Here is a 15,634-nt window from a genome sequence, read left to right as displayed (position 1 = left end):
AGCTTCCTTAGCTTTCCAATGAACATTTTCAGTCAAAAATCTGAAATGCTTGTCATGGATCAGATTCTATCCAGATGGCAGTCCAGCCTAGCTCGATGGCCTTGCATATGCCCTCCACTATAGCAATGGTCCCGTGACATAATCTATAATGATTCCTTGCCCTCCAATGCATGTTTCTACAAAATCTCCTATATGAGTTTTTAACAAGGCACCCCAACGGCCTAACCAGCATTTCCAGGGTTGCCCATGGCACAACCATTTGTATTAGCTAACCTTGATTAGCACTGGTGGTGCTGTCCAGTAACAGTCAATAATGAATTGTGTGGAGCTCTTCATGTTCACTTGCATGTAAGGTGACCAGGCCAGCTGTAGTGTTGTCTGTTAAGGTTTGTGGAACCGTCGAGCTTTGCTCCAGTGACCTGATAAGAGCCCAAAACTGTAGTTTTAACCCTTTAACAATATTGCTTTTTGACCAATTATGTGATTAATAAGTAAGAGTTAGTACTGTTATCGTGTTCTTATGTATTTCAGGCATTGGAGTCGAATATGTGTAGAAATGCGCCCCTTTTGCGAGATAATGGAGCAAAGGCTGGTTGCTAAGAAGTTCTGTGATTAAAGACCAAGATTCAAGGAGAAAAAGCCTTTTTAAAGCCCGGTCAAAGCTGAAAAGTCAAAGTCAACGCGGGCAGAAATAGCGCACAAAAGTCAGTTGAACTTCTAGAAGCCGTATCTTTGGACTCAGACCTCGGAATTGGGCCTACCTTATTTCAAAATGACCGGCTCGGAAAGAGCTTTCTAATAGTCTAAGACTTGACTCAATCCAAGGAGCAGAAGTGGACAAAAAGGCTATTGAAGTCAAATCCAGCTGAAAAGGCCTCTGTGGACTGAAGAAATTGGGTTTTGGGCTCGATTTTTTGGCCCAAAACATGGCTCCTCAACCCATGCACGAAAAAGTGGATCTTGTCTCCTCCATTTGAAGACACAAGACTTAGCTCTGAAGCATCTAGTGTTTTTAGTTAGCTATTATCCAATAATTTGTTTAGATCTAGTTTTTACATTCAATTAATTAGTTTTAGAACAAAGTAGATTATTATTTAGAATCATATTTAGTTTTATAATAAAGTATTAGTTTTTCATTTCAATTTAGTTTATTGATTCAATTCTTATTTAGATTTAGTTGTCTTAAATTCATAATTAGTTTGTTTTAATTTGATAATTAGTATTCATAATCTTAGTTCTAAATTAGTTTTAAATTCAGTTTAATCCATTTTGAATCTTAGACTATTGTTAAATTAGATTATAAAGTTCAATCATTTATTCAATAATAAGTTGTTATATTTGTTCTTGTTTAAGAAATGATAGTATAATGATTCAAAGTTACTAGAGGGGTTTGATGAAGCCTTGATGAAATTTGATTTCGATTACTGTAGAGTAGTTCGTAATATTTTATTCTATGCTAGAAAGTAATTATTTTACCATGAGAATGGGTTTGATTGCTTCACATGCTAGTTATTAGTTGGTAGAGATTACCATGAACAATTAGAGATTAGAAACACCCAGTTGTTATGCGGAAGCATTACAATTTGGATTACGACAATTCTTCGTTAGTAAATTAAGTCGAGTTAAGGTGAAATCAAATTCCCCTAATTCCTCCTCATATTGTCAAGTTAGTATTTCTGTAGTTTGATTCATATCATCTTGATTGTTGATTCATCATAGTAGTTAAAATTTAATTCCATTACTATCATTGACTTTGGTAGAACTGATTATCGTAGTTAACATTGAATTCTAAAGAAATAGGAGTGGAACGAATTTTCTATTCCAACTATATTGCAATAGCATCGAGAGTAGAAAACTTTGATAATATTAAGTGTAAATCAGTTTAAGTTTTACTTGCGGTTGAGTCTCGTTGTTGAGGCGTAAGTAAAACTATCATTTTACATTTTATCAAATGGTGTCGCTGCCATCTTAGTTCCGTTTAGAATTGTTTTCATTAGTATTGTTAGTCTTCCCAATGTCCCATTAAACCCACCCACCCTTGTTTGGTTCTAACAGTGATTGTTTGGTTAAAAAAAAAAAAATCCAAGAACAAGCCTGAGCGCGCCCTGCGCCCGTCCAAGGCTAAGTTTGAGCGCCCCCAGCGTTAAAGCGCCTGGAACTTGAGTTGGCCCTGAGCGCGACCCGCGCCTTATCAAGGCAAATTTCGAGCGCCGCCGGCGCTGAAGCGCCTGGAACTCAAGTTTTCCCTGAGCGCGACCCGCGCCCTCTTCTGAACTGCCCAATTTTCTCGGTTAGTACAAACTTCCATTACTTCAAGTTATTCAGTGTTTCTAACTTGTTACACACACTGAGCTCGTGTATACAAGACGTTATTCATAAGCGAAGCAAGGAGGCATTCAGGTACTTTTTTCTTCCACTCCTCGCATCTCTTGTTAGAGGTTTATACTAGCATATCAGGATTATTTTGACAGTTGTCGTGTTTAGTTAAGATTGGTCTTAGCCTTGTATGAGATTAAGGTCAGGTAAAAAAAAAATGCCTAACGTAATCAAACGTCAACGTCAACAAACACGCCTATCTAGTATACCACTCACTACACCTCTAGCTAGTATACCACACACTACACCTGATGTAATGGCTAAAGAAAGAGAGTCTCATCTCTTTGACTTTTACAAAGCCTTGAACGATAGCCCGAAATCTTGCATCGTTCTTGCAGACCTAGTGGGGGATTTCCGAATCCCCCCAAATATATTTAATTTGTTACCCGTTTTTTATAGGTTAGACCATAAAAAACCTTATCAGCACATGCGTACGATTGAACAAGTCCTTACACTACACCAAAACAGGATATTAGTAACGCTCTAGTTTTTTACTTAGTAACGGTTTTAAAGTGTAACTAGGTTCCTAACGTTTTATAAGCGTTACAATTATATATAAAGTGTTACGTTAATTTTGCCAGATCTGAGAATTAATTTGTCACGTTTTTAAATTGTTTGCTTGGACCAGAAAGCGTAAATAAATTGTGAATGTTAAATATAATATTAAAATAATAGCTAAATTAGAATTTAAGATTTCTACATAAGAATTTTCGGTGAGAGGGAAAGACCAAAATTATTGCACTCTTCTTTCCTATTTAAGATTACTAATGAACAACTTTATATTGTATGCTCTTTTCATCGCCTCTCTCTTATATCATCTCCTCTCTCATATTTTTCATTGTTCCACAACTTTTGGGAGTCAGCACCGGTCGCTGCTATTAGGTAACGTCCTTCCTTCGCCTTCTTCTTCTATGGTTTTCTATTTTTCATCATCTCATATCTCTTTTTCAATTTTTCACACTACTACTAGGTGATATCACAACTGAAATTAACTTGGGTGTTAGTTGGCTACAGTTATAACCAAAGGTGCAATTTTTATTACTTGTGTTATTCATTAAAAAATTCGATTTTTGTGGTTTGATTTTGCTCTTCTATATGTAATTAGTAATTACTTATTTTAGTTATGTTATGATTTATATTTTTCCTGGTTTGTGGATTGTTAGATTAATATTCATGCTAGCAAACACACACACGGTCTGTATGGTTTTTGTACTCCCAAAGTCTCATCAAGGACACGATCAAATATGAAAAGGCACAACGGCAGTCCTTCAATATTTTCTTTTCTTATTTAGTTTTTTTTAAGTCGTCAAAATAATTTCATGACAGCTATTTCACAGACATAACAATAAATCTATATGTATATTTTAAATCCCAAGTGAGCCACTGAATTCAACAATGAACACCACTGGTGCCTGTTAGACAGGGTACTTTATCAGGCCACCAGTCCTGTTGATGACAAATTTTTGAATAAAAGGGAATCATCTGTTAGTGTCCTCCCCTTTCATTGGTTGAATGATTCTAACACTGGGTCAATATCTCAGCTCTGTCTTGAGTGATTAACAAGGTATGCTCGAACTGAGATGACAGACTCCCATCTGATGTAACAACCGTCCAGTTATCATCCCACATAACATGATTAAAGCTACCCATTGTCAGCATTGGTTTGTGGATTGTTAGATTGTTAGTAGTATCTAACTCCCTTTTTTTTAGTTAGATAGCGTGGATAGGGTTTTCTAGAGTTCATGCTGGAATGGGTTGAAATATTTAAACAAAGAATAACCCATGTCTTGTTTCTGGTAACTGTGGGTTTTAATAGATAAAATCTGAACTAGCACACAAAGTATCTCTTTTTGAAATTCATACTCATATTTGAAGCAGGTTCAAAATTTTCAAACTTGTATCGAAGTGATTTGACAGTCCGCATCCTATTGGTCGAGCCTTTGGAATAAAATCCACAATGAACTACATGAGTTTGTATATATGTGCAAACCGATAGTATATATTTATATTTTTTTAAGACTGAATTTCAGGTAATTATCTTGAGTAGAGTGTGCGCGTGTTGGGGGGAATGAGAAGTCTTTTATTTTGTCTTGCATTATGTGCTTATATGTTATAATGCCTTCAAAGTAGGGGTGGGAATTTGGCCCTAACGACCCTAACCCGGCCCTGACAGACCCGACCCTAAGCCCTATAAAGCCCTCACAACTAAAGCCCTCACAGAGTTTAGGGCCGGGCCGGGCCGGCCCTAATGCCTTCTAGGGCAGGGCTAGGGCTAAGATTCTAAAACATAGGCCCGACCCTAATTCAGCCCTCATTAGCCCAACCCTAACCAAGCCCTAACAGCCCCTGTTTCACACTTTCACTATAAATACACATACCATAATTGTCCAACTCTTTGTTAAATATTTTCAATTAAAATAACATTGTCTTTTGTAATTTATCACTTACACCCAAGGGTACTTCCAATAACTTGTCTTATATAACAAAAACTTGTCAACTTAACAGCCATGAAGAACAATGAGCACTAGCCTAATAAAAAATAAGACTTTATTCCTTTGATCATCAAGTCAAAGTCCATAACTTATTATTCTCAATTTCTTTTCTCACTTATTTCTTATAAATTATATTTTTATTCACATCCAAGCCAAGTCTAAAACTAAAGATTTCCTTCCACACCATAAAAGCAAAATACAGAGCAGACATTTGTAACATAGAAACCAAAAAACAACCTTTGTCAGAAAAATGACATTTGTAATCTCAAACCTTTCTCCATCACTTGTTCAAAAGCCAATATTTTCATTTCCATATACAAAGCTTGAATCACTTTTAAATTAGAAGAAAGGTAATATTATATTTGTTTGAATCTATTATAGAAATAATTTATGATATTACAAATAGTTTAACAACTTCCATGACCCTTAACCGTAACTATTATGTTTCTTCTTTATATCTATTACTTCTTCCTTTAAAATGATAATATAATTATTTGTCTATGTATTTCAATTTAAAATGTAATTTTAGTGAGGTTTGAGTACAAGGAAGAACAAATTCGAACTCTCGATGTACTTGAGTTCATTAGATTGTGGATGCGATTTTAAATTTTTGGACTTATACGGGATTATTACTAGATTGGTTGGACTTTGAGTTTGTAGATTATTGTACATTTTTGTAATATAAATGAGTTTTAAAACTGATGTAGTAAAAAAAAAAAAAATATATAGGCCCGGCCCTAAAGCCCGGCCCTAAAGCCTTTAAAGAGGGCTTAGGGTAGGGTAAGGGCTTGAGGTTTAGATTTGTGACCCGGCCCTACCCGACCCTATGCTGACTTTAGGGCCAGGCTGACCCGGCCCTAATATTTGAAGGGCTTTAAATGTTTAGGGCCGGGTTAGCCCGACCCGGCCCATTGCCCACCCCTACTTCAAAGTAAAGCGTTTGAAATCAGTCCACACTTAATCCTTGTAGTGCCAAGTAGTTCGTATCTAATTATGTTTACCAATTGAAGTATATCTGATCATGTTTAGCAATTTAATGGTTAAAATGTAGGCACCGTTTAGCTTGTTTACCGAGATAGTTCAATATTTATAGAACGTTATGCATCAAATTTTCATAAACAGATAGTGCTAAAAGCCGGGCTAGTAGGAAATGGCATTGACCCTATCACTTGTTCCTTGTGTTTACTTGATGTGCTACTTGCAGAATGTCTCAACCGATTCCAAAAGATTGGATGAATGAAAATGACAGACTTGGGAGTGTGTATAGGCAGGGGGTTTCCAATTTTATTCTATTCGCTAGTGGCAAAGACAAAACGTCGACCACGTGTCCTTGCCCATGTAACAAATGTCGAAATAGGAAAAGGTTTGCGTATGATATAGTTGGAAAACATTTGATTCATAATGGTATAGAATCAACATATCATGTATGGGTTTTACATGGTGAGAACCCATATAAGGATCGAATGGTAAACCGAGTTGAAGAAGAAAATAGTGAAGAAGGACTAGGGATAGGGAATTTTGTTGATGTTGCTTATGGCATGCATGAAGAATTAGTGGGTGATTTGAGTGGAGGCGGTGGAAGTCAAGCCGAAGATGTTGAACCACCTATTGTTCTAGAACCTGATTTGGGTAAGAGGTACAATGAATATAAGAAAAAAGCAGAAGAAAAATTATACCCCTTATGTGAGGTTCCTGTCACAACCCTTTCAGCAGCTGTGGACCTCCATAACTTGAAGAACCAGTATAATTGGTCGGGAAATAGTGTGACCGCACTTTTGTCTATGTTGAAAACGTGGTTGCCAGATGGAAACACTTTGCCTTCTAAGTATCCTGCAATGAAGGCAATGTTGAAAGATCTGGGAATGAAAGCTGAGTGCATAGATGCATGTGAAAATAATTGTATGCTATATTATAAGACTGAAGCTGATTTGACGGTGTGTCCTCAATGTGAACACATTAAACTGAAGGTGTTTTCTTTTACCCTAGCCGACAAGGTGGCGTCTTGGTTAATTGCCCAAGCGCCTAATTCTGTGGACTCATGGGCCAAACTTGTTCAACTATTTATGGAACATTTTTACCCACCACTGAAGACAGATGAAATGCTTTCCAAGATTCATTTTTTTCGATAGAATCCTCATGAATCCTTTTCAGAGGCTTGGAATCGTTTCACTAACCTTCTTATAGAGTGTCCACATTATAACCTTGCGAAAGACACGTTAGTTTGTGCCTTTTTCAAGGGACTGTTACACTACCATAAAGAGGTCCTTGACATAATGAATGGGGGTTGTTTCCTCAGTAAAGGAGCCTCAGAGGCTTATAAATTTTTAGAAGTTCAAACAAAGCGTAATAATAACTGGGGGGTAGTGACGATATCTCCCGCTCTGCTAGTTCTTCTACAACAGTTAAGGCCACCGGTATGTTTGAGATTATACCCGATCTTGAACTTAAAACTTTAATCAAATCTCTAACTAAAAAGGTAGAAGCTATTTCTGTTAAACAAAAGCTTATCCCCGTCATGAATGTCAACTTTAATCCATGTAATTTATGTTTGAGTCCTGAGCATCCCGACTCCTATTGTCCTCTCGCATATGAACAACAAACATCACAACAAGATAATGTTTGCTCTATTAATAGCTATGCTATTCCTAACGCCCCTTGGAGACAACATCCCAACTTCAGTTGGAGAAATAATCAACAAGTTACACCTCAAGGGTATAATAATCAAAATGTTAGGCCAACAAACAATTACAACCAAGCTCCACCACGACAAGGACAAGGTCAGGGTAATTATAATAATTATAATAATAATAATTATAATGCTAATAGAGGTATCGTTTCGGTTAATCATAACTATCACAACCCACCTGTTAATAATCAATGTGATATAGTTCCTGTCACATAACCTGTATCAAACACTCATTCACAACCAGATTGTTTCGACGCCTTTATGCAAACCTAACAACAGATTTTACAAGCCATCTAATTTTCCCAACAGTAGTTAGCCTTAGAGAAAGTACAACCCAAAGGTGTGTTTCCAGGTCAAGCGATACCTAATCCTAAAACAACAAACACAGCTTTTGAGGTAAACGGTAATACTAGTAAGGACAATGCAAACGTACGTGAGCTAAATGCCATCACCACTCTCCGTTCTGGCAGAGTGGTTGATAACGCCATAACTATGCCTATAGTTACCCCACTAGTAGTCCCTACACCGGATATTGAACTAGATACCGAAATAGAAATTGAGGATACCAGTTAAACCACAACCTAAGAAATAGAAAGCCAAGGTTAGACATCCTGTTGATCCATATGCTAAATATAGAGAGAAACCACTGTTTCCCCAGAGATTAGCAATGTTAAACAAAGATACAAATTTCGATGAGATTAGGGAAGTTTTCAAAAATCTAACGATAAACCTACCCTTTCTTGAAGCGATTAAGAAGTTATCTCACCATGCTAAGTTTCTTAAAGAGTTGTGTACTACTAGGCGTAAGACAAATATCCGAAAGACGCCTTTTTAACTTAACAGTTTCCAACTTTATCAGAACATAATAGAATTGTTAAGTAGAAAGACCCTGGTCGTCCTACTGTACAATGCACCTTAGGAGATTCTCACACGACGACCGCGCTATTAGACTAGGGGGCAAGTGTTAACTTACTCCCGTATTATCTATACAAACAAATAGGTCTATAAGAGATGCAACCTACTAAAATGACGTTGCAATTAGCGGATCGATCTATTAAGTATCCTAAGGGTGTGGTTGAAAATGTGCGTGCTTGTTAAAGTTCAGGATTTCTACTATCCTGCTAATTTTGTTATCCTCGATACTGAAGTCGTTAACAACTCTGCTCTTAGGGCGTCCCTTCTTGGCAACTGCCAATGCGTTTATAAATTGCCACGATGGTTCGATGTCCTTGTCTTTTGGCCATCTTTCTGTTGAAGTAAATGTTTTTAAAATGATGAAACAGTTACCAGATTCATCCATAGATGGATGGGTTAGCATGATCAAGAGCTTAGCTCAAGACTATTTTAATAACACAGTTCCAGAAAACCAAATGCATAAATTCCTTTCTTTTGGAAGTTCAGATTTCGCCGATGACTCCTACTTAGAGGAAGTCAACACCATCTTCTAGTCTACACCTACCTTAGACCTTTCTATTGCTCCATCTACAGAGTTTGAAGACCTACTACTTAAACAAATCTTCATTACTTAAGATGAGGACCCTCTATAAGCATTTATCGACATTCCTTCCACCCCTGTGCTTAAACCTCTTCCTTTGGAGTTAAAGTATATTCAACTTGATCCGGATGGTAGTCTTCCGGTAATTATATCTTCTCTGTTGTCTACGGATGAAGAGGCACGGTTGATTAGGGTAATTAGGGAACATCGTTCAACGATTGGTTGGTCCCTAGACCACATTAAGGGGATTGACCCTAATGTTTGCACTCATCGTATTCATTTAGAGGATAACACAAAGCCTTCTCGTGAACCTCAGCATCGCTTGAACCCTGCCATGAAAGAGATGGTCAGGGAAAAAGTATTATGGTTACTCGATGCGGGTATCATATACCCAATCTCCGATAGCGACTGGGTAAGTCCCATTCATGTAATTCCTAAGAAATCGGGGGTTACCATGGTACGTAATGCTAATGGGGAATATGCTTCCACATGAGTCCCTATAAAATGGAGGATCTGTATTGATTACAGACGTTTAAATGCCATGACACGAAAGGATCATTTTCCTTTACCATTTATAGATCAGATGCTCGAATGTCTAGCTGGTCATGCTTTTTATTGATTTTTAGATGACTACTCTGGCTATTTTCAAATTATTATTGATATTGATGACCAAGAAAAGACTACCTTCACATGTCCTTTTGGAACGTATGCCTATAAACGAATGCCTTTTGGCCTTTGTAATGCTCTTGGTACCTTCTAGCGGTGTATGCTTCATATATTTAGTGACATGGTAGAGCGCTTCATGGAATTTTTCATGGATGATTTTTCTATCTATGGAGACTCTTTCACTGACTACCTGTCTAACCTGTCTAAGGTTTTGACATGGTGTGAAGAGAAGAGTCTGGTTTTAAATTGGGAAAAATGTCGTTTCATGGTGAAAAAGGGTATTGGCCTAGGTCACATTATCTCTAGTGATGGCATCAAAGTAGATAAGGCCAAACTAGATAAGTTAGCGTCTCTACCTATACCACAGATTGTCCGTGATATCAGAGCCTTTCTAGGCCATGCAGGTTTTTATAGGCGTTTTATTAAAGATTTTTCAAAAATAGCTAGGCCTTTAACTAATTTGCTTTTAAAGGATGCCATCTTTGATTTTAATTTTAATTGTAAATAGGCTTTTGAAACTTTAAAAGCTGCCTTAACATCTGCACCCATTATACAGCCTCCCGATTGGTCTAAACCTTCCGAACTCATGCGTGATGCTAGTGATTATGCCGTTGGTGCTGTCTTGGGACAAAAACTAGATAATAAGTACACTGTCATTTACTATGCTAGTAAAACTTTAAACGGTGCTCAAAGGAATTATACAACTACTAAAAAAGAATTCTTAGCTGTCGTTTATGCTTTAGATAAGTTTCGTCCTTATTTGGTTGGTTCTAAGACTTTAGTTTACACGAACCATGCAGCCCTTAGGTACCTTCTCGCAAAGAAGGATGCTAAGCAGAGATTAATCTGATGGATTCTTCTCTTGCAAGAATTCACATTAGAAATAAAGAACAAATGAGGGGTCGAAAATGTAGTTGCTGACCACTTATCTAGACTAACAAATGACGATTATAGTGATTCTGAGTCCATACCGGACTCTTTTTCTGATGAGCATCTGTATGCTCTTTTTTCTGCACCATGGTATGCTGACATTGTGAATTATTTAGCGTCTGATATTCTTCCTGATGATTGGTCAAAAAATGAACGTAAGAAGTTCTTGATAAGAGTTAAGCTATACTACTGGGATGAGCCCTACCTTTTTAAGTATTGTGCGGATTAAATTATTCATCGTTGTATTCCCCAGTGGGAATATAATGAGGTTCTCTCATTCTTCCATGACAAAGAGTGTGGTGGCCATTTTAGTGGTATGAAAATAGCTGCTAAAATTCTTAAATGTCGGTTTTATTGGCCTACTCTTTTTAAAAATGCCCAAGTGCATTGCAAGACATGTGTTCATTGCCAACAATTTGGGCGAATCACTAAGCGTAATATGATGCCATTAAACCCAATCATGGTGGTAGAAATTTTTGATGTATGGGGCAATAATTTCATGGGTCCTTTTCATGTTTTTCATGGTTTTATATATATTCTAGTTGTTGTGGACTACGTGTCTAAATGGATAGAGGCCATGGCTTGCCGTAGCAATGACCATAAGACAGTTGTATTTTTTGTTAAGGAATACATTTTCTGTCGATTTGGCATTCCTAAAGCCATCATTAGTGATGGTGGAACACATTTTTGCAACAGAGTTGTTGCATCTCTAGTAAAAAGTATGGAGTTACACATACGGTAGCAACTCCTTATCATCCACAAACTAGCGGACAAGTAGAAGTTTCTAATAGGGAAATAAAAAAAATCTTAGAAAAAACTATAAATCCTGATAGGAAAGATTGGTCGAAGCGTCTAACTGATGCCTTATGGGCGTATATGACTGCTTTCAAAACTCCTATAGGTATGTCTCCCTTTAGACTTGTATTGGGAAAACCTTATCATTTGCCCGTTGAATTGGAGCACCGTGCTATGTTGGCTATAAAAAGCCTTAACTTCAATTTTGATAAGGTGGGTGTGAAGCGCAAGTTGCAATTGAATGAGCTTGAAGAAATCCGTAGCGATTCTTATGATCTCGCGAAGGATTATAAAGCTAACATGAAACGTGTTCATGATAAGCAAATCTTGCACAAAGAGTTTGTGGTAGGTCAAAAGGTCTTGCTTTACAACTCCCGTCTACATATTTTTCTAGGGAAATTAAAAACCCGTTGGTCCGGTCTTTTTCTGGTTACTAAAGTCACCCCTTACTGGGCAATCACCTTGGTAAATCCCAAGGACAACAGTACCTTTCAAGTCAATGACCAACGGTTAAAACATTTTCACGAGTTAATGTCCCCTGATGTGGAGGAAGTCCTTTTACAGGACCCTGTCTATGAGGACTGACCTTTGTTGTGGGTGTACTTCCATCACTTCCATATAGTGGTTAGTGCACCATTCAGGTAACCGAGCCCTCTCTATGGAGTGTGTGGCTGTAAGTACCAGATCCTAAGTCCACGTTTAACATAATTCATGTTTTCCACTCTTGCATGTTTTCTCGGTTTTTGAGTCATGTTCCTCTATGGTGTGAATTATGTCTTTATTGCTTTTCATTTTTCTTATAGTAAATATCATTCATAAAAAGTAAAAAAATTTTAAAATAAAAAAAATAGTAATCTAGTAAGTCTCGGGAATCTGACTTTAAAAGACCCACGTTTAAAACAAATTTTCTAAACCCTATTCTATCAAATTTGTTTGGGGGTGGGGTGTTTGTCTTTCCGTCCTTGATTGTTCAACTTTCCATTTTTTGTGTTGCGTATGCCATTTAATCGTATTTTGATTCGGGTTGACATTATCTATAAATTTAGATTTTATTTTTTCGCATAACTTACATCATTCACGCACTTCGAGGCATTTTCTATCATTGTATATGTCACCCATGGTTAGAATAGAGTGTTTTATAGATCATTGGATTGGAAATTCTATTCTGATCATTTCCATATCTCATTCGTAAAAATCGGACCGGTAACGAATCAACAATTTTAGTTTGAAGTTGCGCGCATAAAATCGAAAAATGTAAAAAATCGAATTGGGCTTGAACGCAAAAAAATTTCCTTGCACGTGCGTCTCCTTTCTCAACCAAAAACAGACCGCGAGTTCATCTATCCCAATTCCGCCATTAACGATTTTTAAACCTTAAAAAAAAAAACCCCACCACGCCAATTAGGATTCCCCTACTTCAAAACTTCTCCACAACATTGCCATCACCATTTCTAGCAGTTTGCACCACCACAACATAAAAAAAAATAAAAATAAAAAAAAAAAAAAATAAAAAATAAAATAAATAAATAAAATAAATAAAAAAAAATAAATAATAATAATAATAATTTGAACCACCACCGCGACCACTGCGCACACTCCCAATTTTTGAGTTAGGTTGATTCAAACTCCATCCCCACATTGCATTCAAGCCCACAAACCGATTACAACCTTCAATGGTGCAAAGACGAAGAATTTTGCCGGAACAAGCTTTTACTGCCGACCACTTTGCGCCATTTTACAGTGACGAGATGATTCATAGGGATTGGACGCATTAGTGTTATTCGACGAACGACTTTTATCACGATGATTTGGTCCAAAAATTCTATAAGACGAGGGAGTTGGATGGTAATAAAATTTTTGTGAAGGTGAATAAAATAAGGAAATAAGTTGATAGAAATTTGTTGGCTCGTATTTTCGGCATGGAGGAAGGACGCAATCTAGTAGCCACATTGCAGGAATCCCAAATTGGTGGGATCGAGCCTTTGATGAAAGAGACGGTTTTGGAGGGAAACTACAATGCGAGTTCGCATTGTGTTCGCCAGTCGTCTCTGCGAACCAACCAGCTGGCTGTAGCTTAGTGGATTGGTAGGAATGTCATTGGCAAGGAGAAAGTTAGTGACATCAGTTTGAATTGTCTTCACGCTCTATGGATACTCCAGGAGATGAAGTATGAATTATATATCCTCGAGTTTTTGATAAATATGATTAGAGGAGTTGGGAAGAGTATTGCACCTCTCCCTGTGTTGATAACAAAGATCATGATGAGTTTGAGAGCTACTCCGAAATCTGATCGGATTATGCTGAACTCACATTCAAATGCAAGTACTTACACGCAATGTATCCAGAAGACTTGGAGGTTGCCGGCTGATAAGGTTGTTAGTTCGGATGAGGAGGAGGACACGGGATGTTTTGATGTCGATGCCTTAGAGAAGTTTACTTCTGATGTAGAACGCATGTCAGTGCTTCATCGTGGCATGTGTTATCTTAATACCATTTGTGAAGATCTCCAGACTCGGCAGACTATCATACATCAGAATTATGAGACTCGTGCCCAGCGGGAGGATGAGCGTTGGGAAGAGATGAAAGCATTTATGGAGGTACAACGCAAGTTTCGAGTAGAAATGCTAGAACACTTGCCACCCCAGGGGGTTCTTCTGAGGAGGAGGCGTCTGTGAGGCATGAGCGTCGTCGAAGAAGGACGACTGACTCTGGCCCATCTTCATCTCATGGCTAGTGGTTTAGGAGCATTTGTTGTTTCGATGTTGTTTTTATTGTTTTTATTAGTTTAGATGTTAAGTTGTTGAATTTAGTAGCTAAATTTGAATTCGGTAGTTAATTGTTATTTGAATTTCGATTTTAATTTAATTTGGTTATTTTCAACACATGCGATGATTTTTGCGTTAATCCCACCTTTCCGAATTGTTTGGGGGTGGTATTATTTCTTTTAGCATTGTTTTGATATGATCCACCATTTTAGAAGTAATATTTTGATGATTGTTGGGAATATTACCGATATGGGCATGGCTATGATTAGATATTATGGTAGGATGAAATTTCAATGAGTTAAGAAATTGCTATTCTAAATTCAATCTAAAAAATATTAGGTTTGTTTTAGAATAATGAATATGAGTTGTTTCCGTTTTAAGTTTTGGAAATATTTTGTTTCCGGCAATTGGCTTAAATTTTTTTGGCAACTTGTCGATTTGTTTTAGAAACTAAAACCCTATATATACTTCTTTCATTCTACACTCAAAACCCACACATCTCACTTTCATCTCTCACCTTAAACCTCCAATTTTTCCTCTTGATTTTCACTGCACCTTGTTCTTCACACACGGAGCGCGACCAGCGCCCTAGCAAGACTAATTCTGAGCGCCCCGTGCCCTGACCTCCATAAACCATAAAATTTTCTGATTTTTTGAGAGTTTTCTCTGGTCATTTGCAGCTCTTCTAGAGAGTAGTTATTGTGATGACATCTTCTACGGTCATACCTGAGCAGTCTTTCGAAGACTTATTGGGAAGCGAGGCCTACGGAGGTTGGTTCTGCGACAGGATCTTGCAGTTAGGTTGGCGGCATCTACTAGTGGACAACACACGGCGAAGGGCTTGGCAAGTTATCGTAGCGTGGCAGGACGCAAAAGAGCCTTAGTCATATGAGGAGGAGGATGATACTTAAACGATGGAGTTAAGGTAAGTTTTTAGTTTCAGTTCGTGTCTGCTTACGTCCCAAGCAATTTTCTTCTTGTAACCCCATAACGTGTGGAACTCATATAGAGTTGCGTCTATTTTTCTTTATCTATATTAGTATGTTTTAACCTTGTTTTGCAGATGTTCCAAATTGGACGCATTTTCATTTTTTTACCATTTTTATTTCAATACTTTGAGGACAAAGCATGCTTTTTGTTTGGGGGTGGCATAGAAACACGTGTAATTTAAGGCATCTGTTAGGATATAGATATGTAGAATATGCACTTATTTTCTATTAAAAATTTCAAAAATTCAAAAAAAATATATATAAATAAAAAGTTTATGCTATACACTTAGGAATATTAGTATTGTTTCATTTCTCTATGCTTTTAATAATCTAGAAGTCTCACATTAGCTTTTGCATTAGAATAGTTTTTAGAAACTTAGGTTAATATGTAGGTAATAATCTTTGCATCTTTCTATAAATATATTACATGAGTATCTATG

The sequence above is a fragment of the Coptis chinensis genome, chromosome 1 (assembly GCF_015680905.1).
Source record: "Coptis chinensis isolate HL-2020 chromosome 1, ASM1568090v1, whole genome shotgun sequence".
Taxonomy (NCBI): Eukaryota; Viridiplantae; Streptophyta; class Magnoliopsida; order Ranunculales; family Ranunculaceae; genus Coptis; species Coptis chinensis.
The sequence above is the reverse complement of the archived record's forward strand: the minus strand, read 5'-3'. Positions refer to the sequence as shown.